Source organism: Lactuca serriola, chromosome 6, assembly GCF_051521515.1.
Source record: "Lactuca serriola cultivar US96UC23 chromosome 6, Lser_US96UC23_V15, whole genome shotgun sequence".
Taxonomy (NCBI): Eukaryota; Viridiplantae; Streptophyta; class Magnoliopsida; order Asterales; family Asteraceae; genus Lactuca; species Lactuca serriola.
Window position 1 is genome coordinate 197,448,119 of NC_136413.1, and position 16,011 is coordinate 197,464,129.

The window sequence follows — 16,011 nt, forward strand, 5'->3', positions numbered from 1 at the left end:
AACGTTATATAGTCTCTTATATGTGATGTAATTAAGTTTTTGATCAATTTTAATTCTTTTTTTTTCTAGCTATTGAGCCAATTCAAGATTACAAAGAGAGATGGGGTTTGTCATTTTGTTTTCAGTTTTAGTCTTAAGTTCGTATTCCTACCCTTATATGTTAACTTATTTGCTGAATTATATGTTTTGAAAAGAAGAATGGAGTTGTATGCTCTCAAAGTGGTGATAATTCCAATAAATAGATCAAAAAAGAAAGGGGAGGAGCTATGCACTCCAACTGTTTGACGAAATGCTTGAAAGAGCCATCTCACCTAAGTCAGACCTTATAACATCACCTGACGTACACATGACTGTGAATTTATGGCCCTCACTAGAAATTTACTCTTTTGCAGTTTTTTACCTGCCTAGCTAATGAATATGAAAGAAGGCATATGTCAGCTTCCTCTATTGCAAGGTAATTTAATTCCATATCTATTGAGGTAGTTTTTGATCATTATGAAAGAAAGTAACAAATTCATTTTCAATCTATTCATTAAAGTGTAAATAAGCTTACTAAGATAAAAAATGATAAAAAATTAATGCTAATGTTTCCTCACCACAGGTCAACTCTATTTTATAAATTTTAACTTATAAGTCAAACTTTCCATTTATGTGATTGTACACTCACTTTTCACTTTCTATTCCTCTATCAGACATTAAAGTGCTTGGGTCAATTTGTTCAGAACTTTCAAAGCCTAACAAAAAGTCAGTTCATGGGTAAGTTTGTCTTTTTTTTCATTGTCCCCCTTTTCCAAATCAGCTCTGTTATTGTTCATAAAGCTTAAAAAGACAGCTTTTTTCCAGAGGTTTTGGTTCCATTATGGCAAACATTCTTCTAAAAGAAACTGAATTTTTTATTTTATGGTCAGATGATAGATACTAAGCATTTCAAATAGTTCATTACCTTATTATAACATTAAGTACCATTTCGTAAACTGAATGACATGATCAAGCCACTTTAAACTAAATAATCAATGATCCAATGGCACCTTCTTTCTTATCATATGGGTTATTTGTTTTTTATTTGACTTTTTAACAAAGTAATATGTACAGGTAACACAACAAAAGGTAAGTTGATAGTCATCAATTAATTAATTAATAAGATGCATGGAATGGAGTTGGAATTGGTAATCCAAAAGAGAAAAAAGAAGCCCATGACCAACAAATCAACAATCATTTGTTTCAAAGGTTCTTGACCCTCATGTTACTATAATACCCCAAGTCCAACCAGTTTTCTTAAATGTTGACAAGATCATGAGACAAGTATCTTTTTAACACATGATTTTATATAATAATAATACTAGAAACCAGCCCATCCAGCAGGTCGTGAAGTTGAATTACTTTCTTTGTTTTTGAACTCCTCCCCATAACTAGAACGCCCGGAATTAGTGGTGATGATAGGGATATTAGGTGTTGTGTTTACCTGAGAGTGAGAACTAGAAGATGCAGGAATCGTTGTGAAGCTTTCTTCTCCAAAACCCCATCTGGTGGTGCGGCCTTCAGCTGCTTGCTTGTTCTGGTGCCCATTGTTTCTTATAATCTTATTCTAATAGATTTGGAGTTTTTTGTGGGATTCTTCTCAGGAAATGCCTGCCATGAATTTTGTTCAGGGGAATCTTTATCAAATAATCTCTTTTCAACCTCCCAAACTCTTCCATCTTTCACTTTCTGCTATTAAAACTAAACAAACAAATTAATACCATTCTTTTTGCCTATAAGAAACCAACTGAACTGAAGAGGAGTAACCTAATGTTAACGGTACAAACATGAAAAAGAAACAGCCCCATAAAGTTGTGTAGATTAAGTGTTTTACCCATTAACTCTATTAAGTAAAAAAGAAGCACGTTAGTGTCTCTTTATGCAAGCTTAACCTTATCTTAAACTTAAAGCTTCTTACTGCTCCTAAGTTAACTTACATTTATGCCCTTTGTTTTCTTTTTTTACATACAACAATGAAGTAACTGATGTCTGTTTCTTTCTACTCATACATATGTCTAGTTCACCATAAAACTCCTTCATTGTAGCAATATCTTTTTTCCTTTCCTCTTCAAGTACTTCTTTCTCCTCCTGAAGTTCAGTTACTTTCTTCAACATATCTTGTCCTCGTTTATTCTCTTTAAGTATTTGCTTACGAAGAGACTCCAACTCCAAATCTGACATTTCCACTTGCCTTCCCAACCTTGAAACATTACTTTTCAAAACTTCAATTGCATTTCTTGATGCTTCAGCACAAAGTCTATGATCCTCATTGTTTTGAATTTGATTGTTGTTGTTGTGCTCTGGGATTTTTGTTAAATCAGCCATACTTCTATCTGAAAGTGAACCCAATGACCAATATGTGTTTGATCTTTGTTTTTGATGAGGTTTTGAGTTCCTTGAAACAGTTGTATTCTGATTAACATTAAAAAGCAATCTATAAGAAAAATCCAGAATTTGTTGTATTTAGTGGCATATATATTATATAATGTAATTAATCTTTCTTCAGCAAAATCAAGGATATTCCCGTTTTCACTACTATCACTTAATTGATTCTTCAATCTGAGTGATTCAGACCTCAGAGACTCATTCTCTTCAGAATCCCTGAAACTACCCCCAAAAATCGATGAATATTATTACATTGATTCATGTTAAAGAAATTTAAAATTGATTATTAATTAATTACCTCTATTCATCCGTTCGTTACATCTTTTGGATGAACACCTGTCCCATTTCACTATTTCAAAAGTATTAATAAATAAAATATCAACAACCTTTATAGGTTATATATAAAAAAACTTACATGTAAAATTGCACCAGAGTCTTCTGAAGCTGTTAAGGGGAGAGAGTTTTAATGTCATTGTGAATTTGGCACCAACTGAATGTACATGATTCACATTTCACATGAAATAACATTTTTTTTTTAAATTTCTCTTTAACATGTTATTATGAATTGTACTCAGGGTCTCCTTGTGTATTTTTGCAAAAGCTACCTTCCTAAATGAGATGAAATATTGACATTGGTTCATGAAGATGGAGATGAGTGGCCAATAAAGTACCTCCCTAGGAAAACATGACTTGGTGGTGGATGGAAATTGTTTGCTGAAGATCATTAACTAGTTGATGGCAATGCATTAATTTTCCAACTCATAAAACCCACAGTTTTTAAGGTTATTTTCTTAATCTCTATTATTTAAATTTCAAATCTTTATTACTCCATTATTAATCCCAAAAAGTAAATAAAAGTGTTTGTTTTTAATTCGGGCTATGCGATTGTAGGTGTGGTCATCGTTGTTGTTGTATCGAACTATCTTGGATGCTATTGAGGAGAATGATAATGTTAACCAGATCTCTCATTTTCTTTTCCTGTCAAATTTCAAAGCACACTTCTTTTTGGATTTTGATTTTGTTATTATAATTTTTGTTTTATGCTTTGATATAGTTACTCTTTTAGCCACTACATAATTTTAAAAAAGTCTGTTTTCACATTCTGGTTAACCACAGTCAAGTAATAACTCATCTGATTGGATCAACTCTTTTCCTCTCCTTTTGTTGTGACTTATAGTCTTCTTCTAATTACAATTTACAGGTACAATATGGTTGAGCAAGGCTTAGTAAAAGAACAAATATTCTCTTTAGGCTAAACAGAAATGAAGCTGATTGTGAAAAAGACTTAATTGCCCTTCTCACCCTCATCATTATATCTTTTACATATTTCTTGCAGTTCAATGTGGGATTCTAGAACATCTGGTAAGCAGATTTGATATTCTTAACTCATTGTATCGTGTAAATTTGTTTGTTTGTTTTTATTATAATAATCTATATATGACTGATGTGGTTGGTTGATTTGTTATAAAAAAGCTTCTATTGATTTGTTATAAAAATATTATATGAAAGGATGGCTCATATTCAAGGGCATACTTAGTATCTGTTTCATTTTGACTTAATGGACTTAATGACTCAATCAAAATCCTCTTACAATCTAGAAAAGGAACAAGCTTTATCAAGATAGACATCATTATTTACGTATGTTAAGGGGAAAAAAGGAGCAAGGGCATACTTAGTTTTTAGTTTTGACCTTGTTTTTTTTAATAAATTACAGGTGGTTCCATTGTTAATGAAAGCTATCCTCTTACAAACTTATGCAGGTAACAATATTGTTCATAGCTGGGCTGTTAATGTTCCTGTTTGTTTTCATTTATGCAGGTAACAATCTTGTTGAAAGGACTTATGAATCAGATATTAATGGTAACAAGTTTAACACTCGAGTCCATACGATTAGAAGTTAATGGTAACAAGTTTAACACATGTGTCTTTGTTATACATACAAATTAAATGCAATGGATTGTATTTTTTGTATATGGTATTTTATTTTATATTATGCAATGGATTGTATTTTTTGTATATGATATTTTATTTCTATTATGAGAGATTAAATGCAAATTTAATTTATAAATTAATAAATATATAAATATATTTTTTTAAAAAAAAAAATTAAAATTACGATACGCAAAAATGTGTGTCGTCTTCATTTATGACATGGCCTTTCTTGACTGGTGCTTCCTTGATACGCATTGCGTGTCATAAACACGCGCGTCGTAAGGTTACGACACGCAAATGCGTGTCGTCTTCCTTTATGACAGGGCCTTCCTTGATACGCAATGCGTGTCATAACCGCGCGTCGTAAATGCGCGTCGTCTCTCTTTATGACAGGGCCTTCCTTGACGCGCATTTGAGCGTCGTCTGAGCGTTTTACGACGCGCAATGAGCGTCGTAAAAGGCCTTTTTTCTAGTAGTGAGTATAAGTTGGTGGACTTGATGAGAGATTTTGGATTATAAATCAGTAGTTATAAATAATTGTTGTAAGGTCTATTTTGTACTGTTTATGCTTTTGGTCTGTATCGGAACATGACATCCCGAGTTTTGATACATAATGAAAATACATTTATTTAAGAAATGCTTTGATAAACTTTATTTTATCAAGTATTGTTTTTGGGACAAATTCCGCAACTGTTTTCTTTGAAAAGATTACTCTGATTTTAAAACGAAGCATAAACAAATCGGTCTTTTCGGGCGTGAAATTGGGGATGTCACATTAAAAAACAAAATAACAGCTTAATACAGAAAATTTACAGTTTAATGCAGTCAATCCACAGTTTAAAGCACAAAAATAAACAACTTAATAAAAAATTCATAGTTTAATACAAAAAAGTATTCATTCTCAGCCATATTATCAACTTAAAACTTTTATACAAAGAATTCACAGTTTAATACACAAAGTGCACAGCTTAATACAATTAATTCATAGTTTAATATACAGATTTCATAGTTTAATATAGTCAATTTATAATTTAAATGGAAAATTTACAACTTAATGCATTCAATTCACAATTTTAAGCACAATTATCATAACTTAATACACAAAATTCAAAGCTTTACTTAATAAATTTACAATTTAATACACAAAAAATATGCATTCTCAACTAAATTCACAACTTAATAACTTACCAAATTTCATTGAGGCATTTCATTAAACACCCTGTGTGCATTTTTTTTTTCAGAACTCCCTTTTGTGAACACCATCAATGTGAACCCCTTACACACCAGATCTAACATGAAAATGCACAAACAAGTCCGATCAGATGTCGATTTTATGGTGGTTTGACCAGAGATAAGAGGCAGAGATGAGGAGAAGGAGGGAACACATAACTAATCTGGTACAAATCCAACAAAGATTTCGTCGGTAATGGAACAGATCAGAGAAAAAAGAACAAGTTCCGGAGTTCTAAAACAAAAGGAGTTAAAGATTATCACCTGTAGGTTGAGATAATGACCGTGATTTCTGATTTGTGATACTCCGACGATGACACCAACGGTGGGAGAACAGATTTGATGTAGATCCAACGAGGAAATTATGAAACAGAAAGAAAAACCTTTCTAAAATAACACTAAATTCTCATATCTACATCAGATCTGACCAGATCTGGTGTGAATGAAGATAGAGGTGGTTTCTAGTGGTTGTTTGAAGAAAGAAGTAGATCTATAGGTGGTCGTACATCTAGAGGCGAAAGAGCTTCATGCTCCGTCAGATCTGTTATTTCGACGAAGCGGATCAGAGAGTTTTTCTCGTGCTTCATCAGATCTGAAACGTCAGATTTCTAGAGAAGAAGAATATTCAAACTTCATAATAGTGTGTAGTGTTTTCTAGGTGCTCCGACGAAGAAAAGTGGTTGATGGAAGGCGACGATCGGTGCTGGTGAGATAGATGATGGTGGAAGGAGGTTGCACACGGTGGTGATGGTAGATCTGAAGGCGAAGACTCTAGATCCGAAAGCAAAAGGTTCTAGATCTAAAGGAGAAGGCTCTAGATCTGAAAGTGGCGGCTCTAGATCTGAAGATCGTTATCTGTCGGACGACAAAAACGGTTCCGGTGGTGGTGTAGGCAATGATGATAGTGGCCGGAGACGGTGGTGCCGACGACGGTGGTGGTGGCCGGCGATGGTAGGTGGTAAGAGAGAGAAAGAGATGAGAGAATGAAAGAAAAATTGTGTTGTGAGAGAATATTTATCAAATATATGTCTCATGAGTTAAGTTATAAAAATATGTTTGACAAAAATACCCTTTTAGGCTTTATAAACATATTTTGAGAAATTATAAGTATAATATTATTTATAAGGTAAAAAAGTAGTTTTAGGGTTCTTAACTTTTTACGGTTCTCATTTAAACCCTTATATATATATATATATATATATATATATATATATATATATATATATATATATATATATATATATATAGGACAACACATATTTGAACTAATGAAAACATGACAACACATCACTTCCACAATAACTTCCACAATACATTACTTGTGAAGAAAGAAATGAACACGTGTCATTTGATTATTGGTTTCGGTAGATGTTGCCCTAGTTATTTGTTTTCCATAGAACTCATTCTTATATATATATATATATATATATATATATATATATATATATATATATATATATATATATATCGGGAAAAGTTCAATAGAGAACCCTAATTATGGGTTCTTCAAGAAACCAAATCTTTTTTTCAATTTCTATAGCTTATTTTTTATCGAAAAAAATATCTAAATTCATATATTAACATTGTGAATGTGAAAAATATTTTTCGGATTCATCTTGTGAATCCGGATTCACGTTGTGAATTTTCGAAGATTCACATTGTGAATATGACGTAAAAAAATCGAATTTTATATCATTGGGAAAAGGATAAAAAGTTATGAATTTCTATATTTTTAGTTTTTTTTTTATCAAAAATAAGTTCTAAAAGTTGAAATAAAGATTGGTTCCTTGGTTCTTTGGTTAATTATGGTTCTCTATTGAACCTCACCCTATATATATATATATATATATATATATATATATATATATATATATATATATATATATATATATAAAGTGGGTTCAATTGAGAAAATAAAAAAGGTTGAGAATGAAGGAATCATTCTCAGCCACTCATTTTATCTAAGCATAAAAAGACACGGTGGCAAACTTGTAAATATGATAACAACCTTCAATCTCAAATACATATATGTAGAGAATTACATTACAGTTCAAACCCATTCATCGTTCATCATCTAAATTTTTCTCCAACTTTCAACAATCATCTAGATTTCTTCAATTAAACCATCATCAACATCATCCAGTGCTAATCAATCATCGATCTTCGTCAATAATCAACACGATTCAACAGTTAACAACAAAAATTCGTTTTTGGTTCTTGTAATTCAACCTTCAACTGTGTTTGAATACGATCAAATCTTCAACATCTATGATTAATTATACTCCCTGCGTTATTAGATCAACATCATCGATAATCAACAAAAATTCACTTCATATCATTCATTCAACATCAATTATCAAATAAAACTTCAAAATTGATGTTAGAAAAAGATCAAATCATTTTTTTTTTTGAAAAATTTCATATAATTTTCTATCAATCTGCTCTTTTGTAAGATTTAAATAGTCAAAATATCATGTTTTTAACATTTTTAAAAAAAGTTAAATTGTATGCACTCCTACTGTTTGATGAAATGCATAAACTAAATTATCACGTTATATTCATATATGAATATGTTTTTCTCAATATATGATTATTAAAACAAAAAAACAAATATGCAAGTCTGTATGTTATTCATATGTGAATAACATATAAAAATTATATATATTTGTGAAAATACCTTATAATACTCATATGTGAATATACTGTGTAATATTCATATGTGAATATACTGTTAATATTCATAAGTGAATATATCATCTAATATTCATAAATGAATATACTATGTAATGTTCACATGTGATATACAATGTAATACTATGTAATATTCAGATATGAAAATATTATCTAATATTTATAAGTGAATATACTATCTAATATTCACAAGTGAATATACTATGTATTCACAAGTGAATGTATCATCTAATATTTAAATATGAATATACTATGTTTATTATATGCTATATTCATATATGAATGATACTTAAATTGTAAAAAAAAAAAAATCATAGTTTTTATTCATAACTGAATAACGAATGTACAGTAGTAAAAACCTGATTAATTTTTATTCACTTATGAATAACGATAGCTGAAAATATAAAAAAAAACAAATTTTTTATTTTATCTTAAAACTATATCAATATGGATGTCTATTTGTAGAGAATAAAAGATCATGAATTTTGGTATATTTAAAATCATTTTTCGATAAAAATAGCTTCTTAAAAATTAAAAAAAACGAAAAAACTTTGTTTTTGTATATATTAAGATAATGATTAGCATAGTTTAAGGAAACATGTTTTGTTGGAAAACACATGTCTATTCATTTCCCATTTCTGCAGGTACGACGGAAGTTTTTGCGGCAAAAGTAAATGAGTGACTGATAATAATTCCCCAATTCTCAACATTTTTTTTCTCAATTGAACCCTCCTATATATATATATATATATATATATATATATATATATATATATATATATATATATATATGGTTGGGTTTATTTGAGACCATCTATATTTTGTGAGACATGAGGACCAAATCTTAGCCCTTGATCAAAACTGATATGTGGTTTAGATTTAATCAAATATATATATATATATATATATATATATATAAAATAAAAAAAATACTGGCGGTGGCAATTTGTGTAAATAACACAAACTTTGTAATTAACTAGAAAACACGAAGGGGTAGAAATGTAACCTGACACATTCACAAACGCATTCATATGGTTTTCATTTCCCAAAACCCTTTCATCAATCGCAAACCCTTCCATCACAAATTTGTTTCAGATTAACCCTAAATCGATTGCAAAGTCGAGCTCTTTATCCTGATTCTAGATCGAATTCATCCTCTGATTCATACTCGAAACAAATCCTAACTGATTCACGTAGCCAAAAACGATCAGAAAACCCTCGGTCAATCTCGATTATGAATAAATTCTTATTACTTCAAATTCAAAACTTCAACCTTCTTATTCAATCTCGATTATCAACCATTCCTTCACAAAACAGGTATTAATTTAAGCTATTCAAATTTCGGATTGTGTAATTGAACTGATGAATAATTTGGGTTGTACAGATTCTAAGTCGAATAACCTTAGTATATCAAATCAAAACATAGATCATATCCTTGTTGTTAACCATTCTCCCAATTGAAGCAAAGTGAATCAAAGAGAGTTAATTTCGGTTTCTTGTTTACAAACACTGAAGATCAAACCTAGAAGATCGCTAACGAATCAAAATCATATATACAGGTTCTTTCTTTCCTTAATCTATCATCCTTTAAATTCACATAAACCCTATCCTTCTAAATAGAAGGAATCGACGACCATTCAAAATCATAAACCTTAATTATGTTATTCAGATTGTTTCATTCTAGTTTTAAGAATCGACTTTAGAACTCATACCCATCAAAGGCTTTGATTTCACCTTTCAACAATGTCTTGTTCGAGAGAATCAGATTCCAATTCCCCATCTCAATATAAAAGATGAATCACCAATGTCATTATATGAAGTAGATAGAGTGATTAAAATAACATGTACTGAAGTCTAGTCTAAAGAACCAAAGAGAAGTAGTTAATTCAAAAATAAAGGATATAAAGCTATTTTCCAACAAAAACTCAATCTTTAGCTTTCAAAATAATATTCTACTAGTTCTGATTTTGTATAGTATAATATCTAATCATTCTGTTTTGTTTTGTATATGAGCTTCTAGTATAATTTTATAGTAATTCTGAGTTTTGTATGCTAGAGTTAGTATTCTATCCATTCTAATTTTGATGATGAATTGCTAAATATCGAAATTGTTGATGAGTTTTTCATTGATTCTTGTTGATATTTATTTTATAACAGAAAAATTGATGAATAATTGTTGAAAATCAATCATGTACGATAATCCTTTGATAATATAAAATTGATGATGAATTGTTGAAAATAAATGTTGAAATCTAGAAATTCCTTATCAGTGTATGTAAGAGAGAAAATGATCATGGATTGTTAAACATTTATGTTTAGTATAACATTCTAGTCATTTTGATTTTATATAACATATTATTCTAATCATTTTGATTTGTGTAGTAAAAATATCTAGTTTTTTGGTTTTGTGTATTAGCTTCTAGTACAATATTCTAGTCCTTCTGGTTTTGTATATTAGAGTTAGTATGGTAGTCATTCACATTTTTATGTTGAATTAATGAAATCGATTGATTATGAGTTGTTGATAATCCTTATGTAATAGCAAAATTTATGATAAATAGCTGAAAATCAATAATTGTTTTTAATCCTTTAGTAATAGCAAAAAAATTTGATGATGAATTACTGAAAATTGATGTTCTAATATGAGATTACAAAAAATTGATAACTAAAATCAATTATTTATGATAATCCTTCAGTAATAGAGAAATTGATGATGAATTTTTGAAAACCGATGTAATCTCGAAATTACTTATAGATGTCTATAATAGAGAAAGTGAAGATGAATTGTTAAACATTGATGTTTAGTACAATATTCTAGTCATTCTGATTTTGTATAGTATATTATTCTTTTAATTTTGATTTGTGTAGTAAAATATATAATTTTATTTTGTATATTAACTTCTAGTATAATATTCCAGCCATTCTATTTTGTATATTAACTTCTAGTATAATATTTTAGCCATTTTGTTTAGTATCATGTTCATTCCCATTTTTATCATAAATTGTTGTAAATCGATTGCCGATGAGTTGATAATCTTATGTAATAGCAAAGTTTATGATAGATTAGTAAATTGTTGAAAATCGAAACTTGCTTATAATCCTTCAGTAACAGCAAAATTCTTTGATGATGAATTACTGAAAATCGATTTTCTGATATGAAATTATATAAAATCGATAAGTAATCAATCCTTTATGATAATCCTTCGATAGTAGATAAATTGAAGATGAATTGCTGAAAATTAATGTTGAAATATCGAAATTCCTTATCGATGTTTGTAATAGAGAAACTGATGATGAATTTTAAAACATTGATGTTTAGTACAATATTCTAGTCATTCTGATTTTATATATCATATTATTCAAGTCATTTTGATTTGTGAAGTAAAATATTCTAGGAATTACGTTTTATATATTAGCTTCTAGTATAATATTCTAGCCTTTCTGAAACTATGTTGCTATAATGAGTAAGAAGTAAAGTACATTATTTATAGTAGTAGAAAGATTAAAGTATGTTGCTATTTTTCGTAATTCTAGATATTCTGATATGGCATGCTTTTGGTTCATAATTGATATTCTACCATTCTGATATGATAGATCGTATGGTACTTCATAACTTATTATTCAACTGAATATTATGATTTCATTTAATAAGTTATACTTATAATTTTAGTGTCTTATTGTTTTTCAGGAACATGAAGAAATGTTTGAAAATGCCTTCTAGAAAGTTTTTGTAGAAAAAGAGAATATGGAAGAAATTGTTTTTAATTGTATATCGATGTTTCCAAATGAAACCAGTACATGGAATTGGCAAAACAGTTCAATGACTTATTTTCGAGTACAATTTTTTGAAGTACCAATAAGCCAGAAAGTGGATAAGCGCATGTTGGAATGGTAGAAACTCAAAATCAAAGGACAGAGGAAAGGATTGAAACCGAAGATAGTGAAATGGAGGATAATGATCAAAATGCTTAAAATCAACATATATGGATACATTTGTGAAATCAAATAGGAAACTCACTTTGGAGTATATTTTTTTGTCAAATTCTAATTTAGATCTCGAAAGGATAAATGCATCATGTAATTAGATGTACACAACATTGTTCAATTTATTCTAGTATGAAAAGATGATAATATATATAGAGAACATTGTGCAAACTATTCCTTGAAAATATTGTTCATTGTTAAAGATTTCCTTGTGCAAACTATTCTAATTAACATATAAAATGAACTTATATTACATAAGATTCTCATGTTATATTTAATATTCTGAATATATATATCATTCTAACAGAATAATTTAATTATGTTGTCTATATTCAAGTCACAACTTAATATTCTTATGGAATAATGTTATACAATGTTTGTATATGTAGAACATTCTAAATAGAATGTAATACTAAATGATTATATGAACATCAAATATCGAACAAGAATATAACAATATATATGTAAGAAAATTAAAATAATGCACAATTTATTTGTAAATACTAATGTAAAAGTAAACACTTAGAATATAGTGTATCCTTTTATTCAATTACATCAAATACATCACTTGAAACCAAACAAAAAAAATATAAGCAAATTTACAACATCCCACTACATTGAATGAGACACTCCAGGAAATTATTATTGAACCACATTCTCTACAGTTCCATTCAAGACTTACCTAAAAAGTTGGAATGATAGAAAACATGAAAGTTTTATCTAATTTCATAACTGTATGTACCACTTTACACTATGAAAGGGTTGAAAGGGGTTTGATGGGTATTAGGATACATATCTGTTGCAATAACAATGTTTAAAGTTGCACAAATATAGAGAACAATTTCAACAAGAAAGAAATAAAGAGAGTGCAGGGAGTAAATTAAACCTTCTTCATTACAAATTTCGATTCTAAAGATGAACCAAGTCCTCATCATCCATCAACTTCTTAGCCACTTTAACTCTTTATGGACCAAGCACCATTGAAACCAACATGTCAATATGCTTATTGAAGTTCTCATCATTAATTAATGGTGGCAAGATATGGATGATATGCTTCTTCCAACATATGCACTGAACAATTGCATTGATGACAGTTGTATGTCCTTCAATCACTGACAAAAAGAAGTACACCGGTGATCACTAAGTTAAGAAAAACAGCTTGGAATTTGGGGTCAATATCATTAAATAGTAACAAAGTTTAATGTGGGAAAGGAGTGATATATCAGACTCTACATCACACTCTTTATTCATTTAGGACTTTCATCAAACAGGTAGAGTGTGTGTATAATGTAAGATAATTGGCTCAAGAACAATAATAGTTATGTACATACCTCATTGATTTTATAGAATGAGCACAAAATAACACGAAGATACGGTATTTTTGCTTGCTTATCTTCATTTAATATGTGCTTGAATGCACAGAAAAAAAAACAAAAGCTTGAAATTGATAATCGATGGTTGAAATCAAAAACTTGAAATGATAATAGATTTAAGATGAAGTTAAATTGATAAAACACCTGATTTGATAGTACACTCGAAGCATCAATATGATGGAAATCGATAGCAGTTGATGATTGATTACCAATGTTGATGAATGGCTAAGAATCGTTGATCTGAAAGCGATGAAAACTCAGGGGAATAAAACAGAAAGCTTGATCAATTGATGAAATCATGATGTAGAGTAAAAAGTACAGCTTGAAAGATCATTAGTTATTGTTGAAGATGTAGATTAGCAGAAATCGACTGAATACTTGAACTTCTACCTTGGATGAAATCGATGATCACAGAGCTACAATCGATAAAAATCTTGTAATGAATTGTTGATGTCGATAGATGAACACAAACCTCAATACCCAAATCAAAGCAAATAGAAAATTGATCAGTGTGAATCGAAGATGAAGGAATGTTGATCGATTAGTATGAATTGGTAGAAAGAATCGAAGTAGTTGGGTTTTGTGATAACGTGAAAATAATAGATCTGATGATCTAAAGTTTAATCTAGTGACTAATCTACCCCTAATTAACTAATCTTTTAGATTAATTAGTGTTAATCACATTTTGTTATGAGCCACAAGATCAATTTTGATCAAAGGCTCAGATTTGGTCTCTATTTCTCAATAAATATAGATGGTCTTAAATGAACCTATATATATATATATATATATATATATATATATATATATATATATATATATATATATATATATATATATATATATATATATATGTTCAGGTTCATTTGACACCATTCTAATTTTGTGAGACCATGAGACCAAATCTAAAAATAATTTTAAAATGCAAAATAAATGGAAAAATCCGAAAATTCTTTTTTTAAATATTATTTTCGGAATTTGAATTAACTAAAAAAAATTCTGTTTTTTTTTTTTAAAAATACGTGAAATATTCTAATAGAATATTACATTGACATATTCTAAAAAATATTTTTAAAATGCAGAATAAATGGAAAAATCTAAAAATTCTTTTTTTAAATATTATTTTTGGAACTTGAATTAACTAAAAAAATTAAAAAAATTTCATTTTTTTTTAAAATACGTGAAATATTCTAATAGAATATTACACTGTACATATTTTAAAAAATAATTTTAAAATGCAAAATAAATGGAAAAATCCAAAAATTCTTTTTTTAAATATTATTTTCGGAACTTGAATTAACTAAAAAAAATTAAAAAAAATTAAAAAAATACGTCTCACGGTCTCACAAAATTAGGTTGTTCACATATATATATATATATATATATATATATATATATATATATATATATATATATATATATATATATATATATATATATATATATATATATATATGACACTCAAACAATCGATTGAAGGATTTTCACAACTTTAAATACGAGAAAGATATACCCAAATACGATTTTCTATACCTACTTTATAATAAAGAGTTGTCATATTATTATTATATAATAAATTTTAAAACAACACCTAGAATACTCGTTTTTAGAGGACCACTTATACAAATACAACCATCACCATGAAGGTAGAAATTGTCTCAATAAACATAGACAGCGATATATCCTCATCACTCTGAGATATATCAACAATTCACATGTCCTCCGTACAATTTATCATGCGCAAAAACTAGATTCACTAAATTTAATAAGCCCATCCAATGTTTATTAAATTCATAATTTAAAAGACCATTGTTTGCCCACAACTTGTATTAAATAAAATAATAATACATACATAGATAGATACAACTAGGATGGGCATACTCAAGAGTACATGACCAAATTGTCACACATGTACCAAAACAATCGGACAGCCTGGTGAATGATCCGGGAACATCAGTGTTTCTTTGATTTAAATGTTTAAAATATTTTTCTATTTGATATTATAATTTCTGATGTGTGAGTAGTTTCCTTAATATCAAGTAAATATCGGAATTTTATTTTATCAAGTATCTGTTTATTACCTTCAAGACGGAATAATCCATATACTATAAAATCATGTAGGGAGGAAATTGGTCATTTCGAAGGGTAATTAGGCCCTGATTTGTCTTGTGTATGATATAACAACTTTGTATTATGTTTTATATAAGGGTGTTTGAAAAAGATAAAGCCAAACAAAAAACAAAAAACCAACAAAAATAAACCAAACTGAAATAACAAAAAAAACGTCAATATTTATATTTCAAATTTAAGAAATACGTTAAAAACAAAATTAATGAACATGCATTTTCAATATATTGAAAACTATACTAACAAAAACAAGAACTCGAAAGAACCCCGA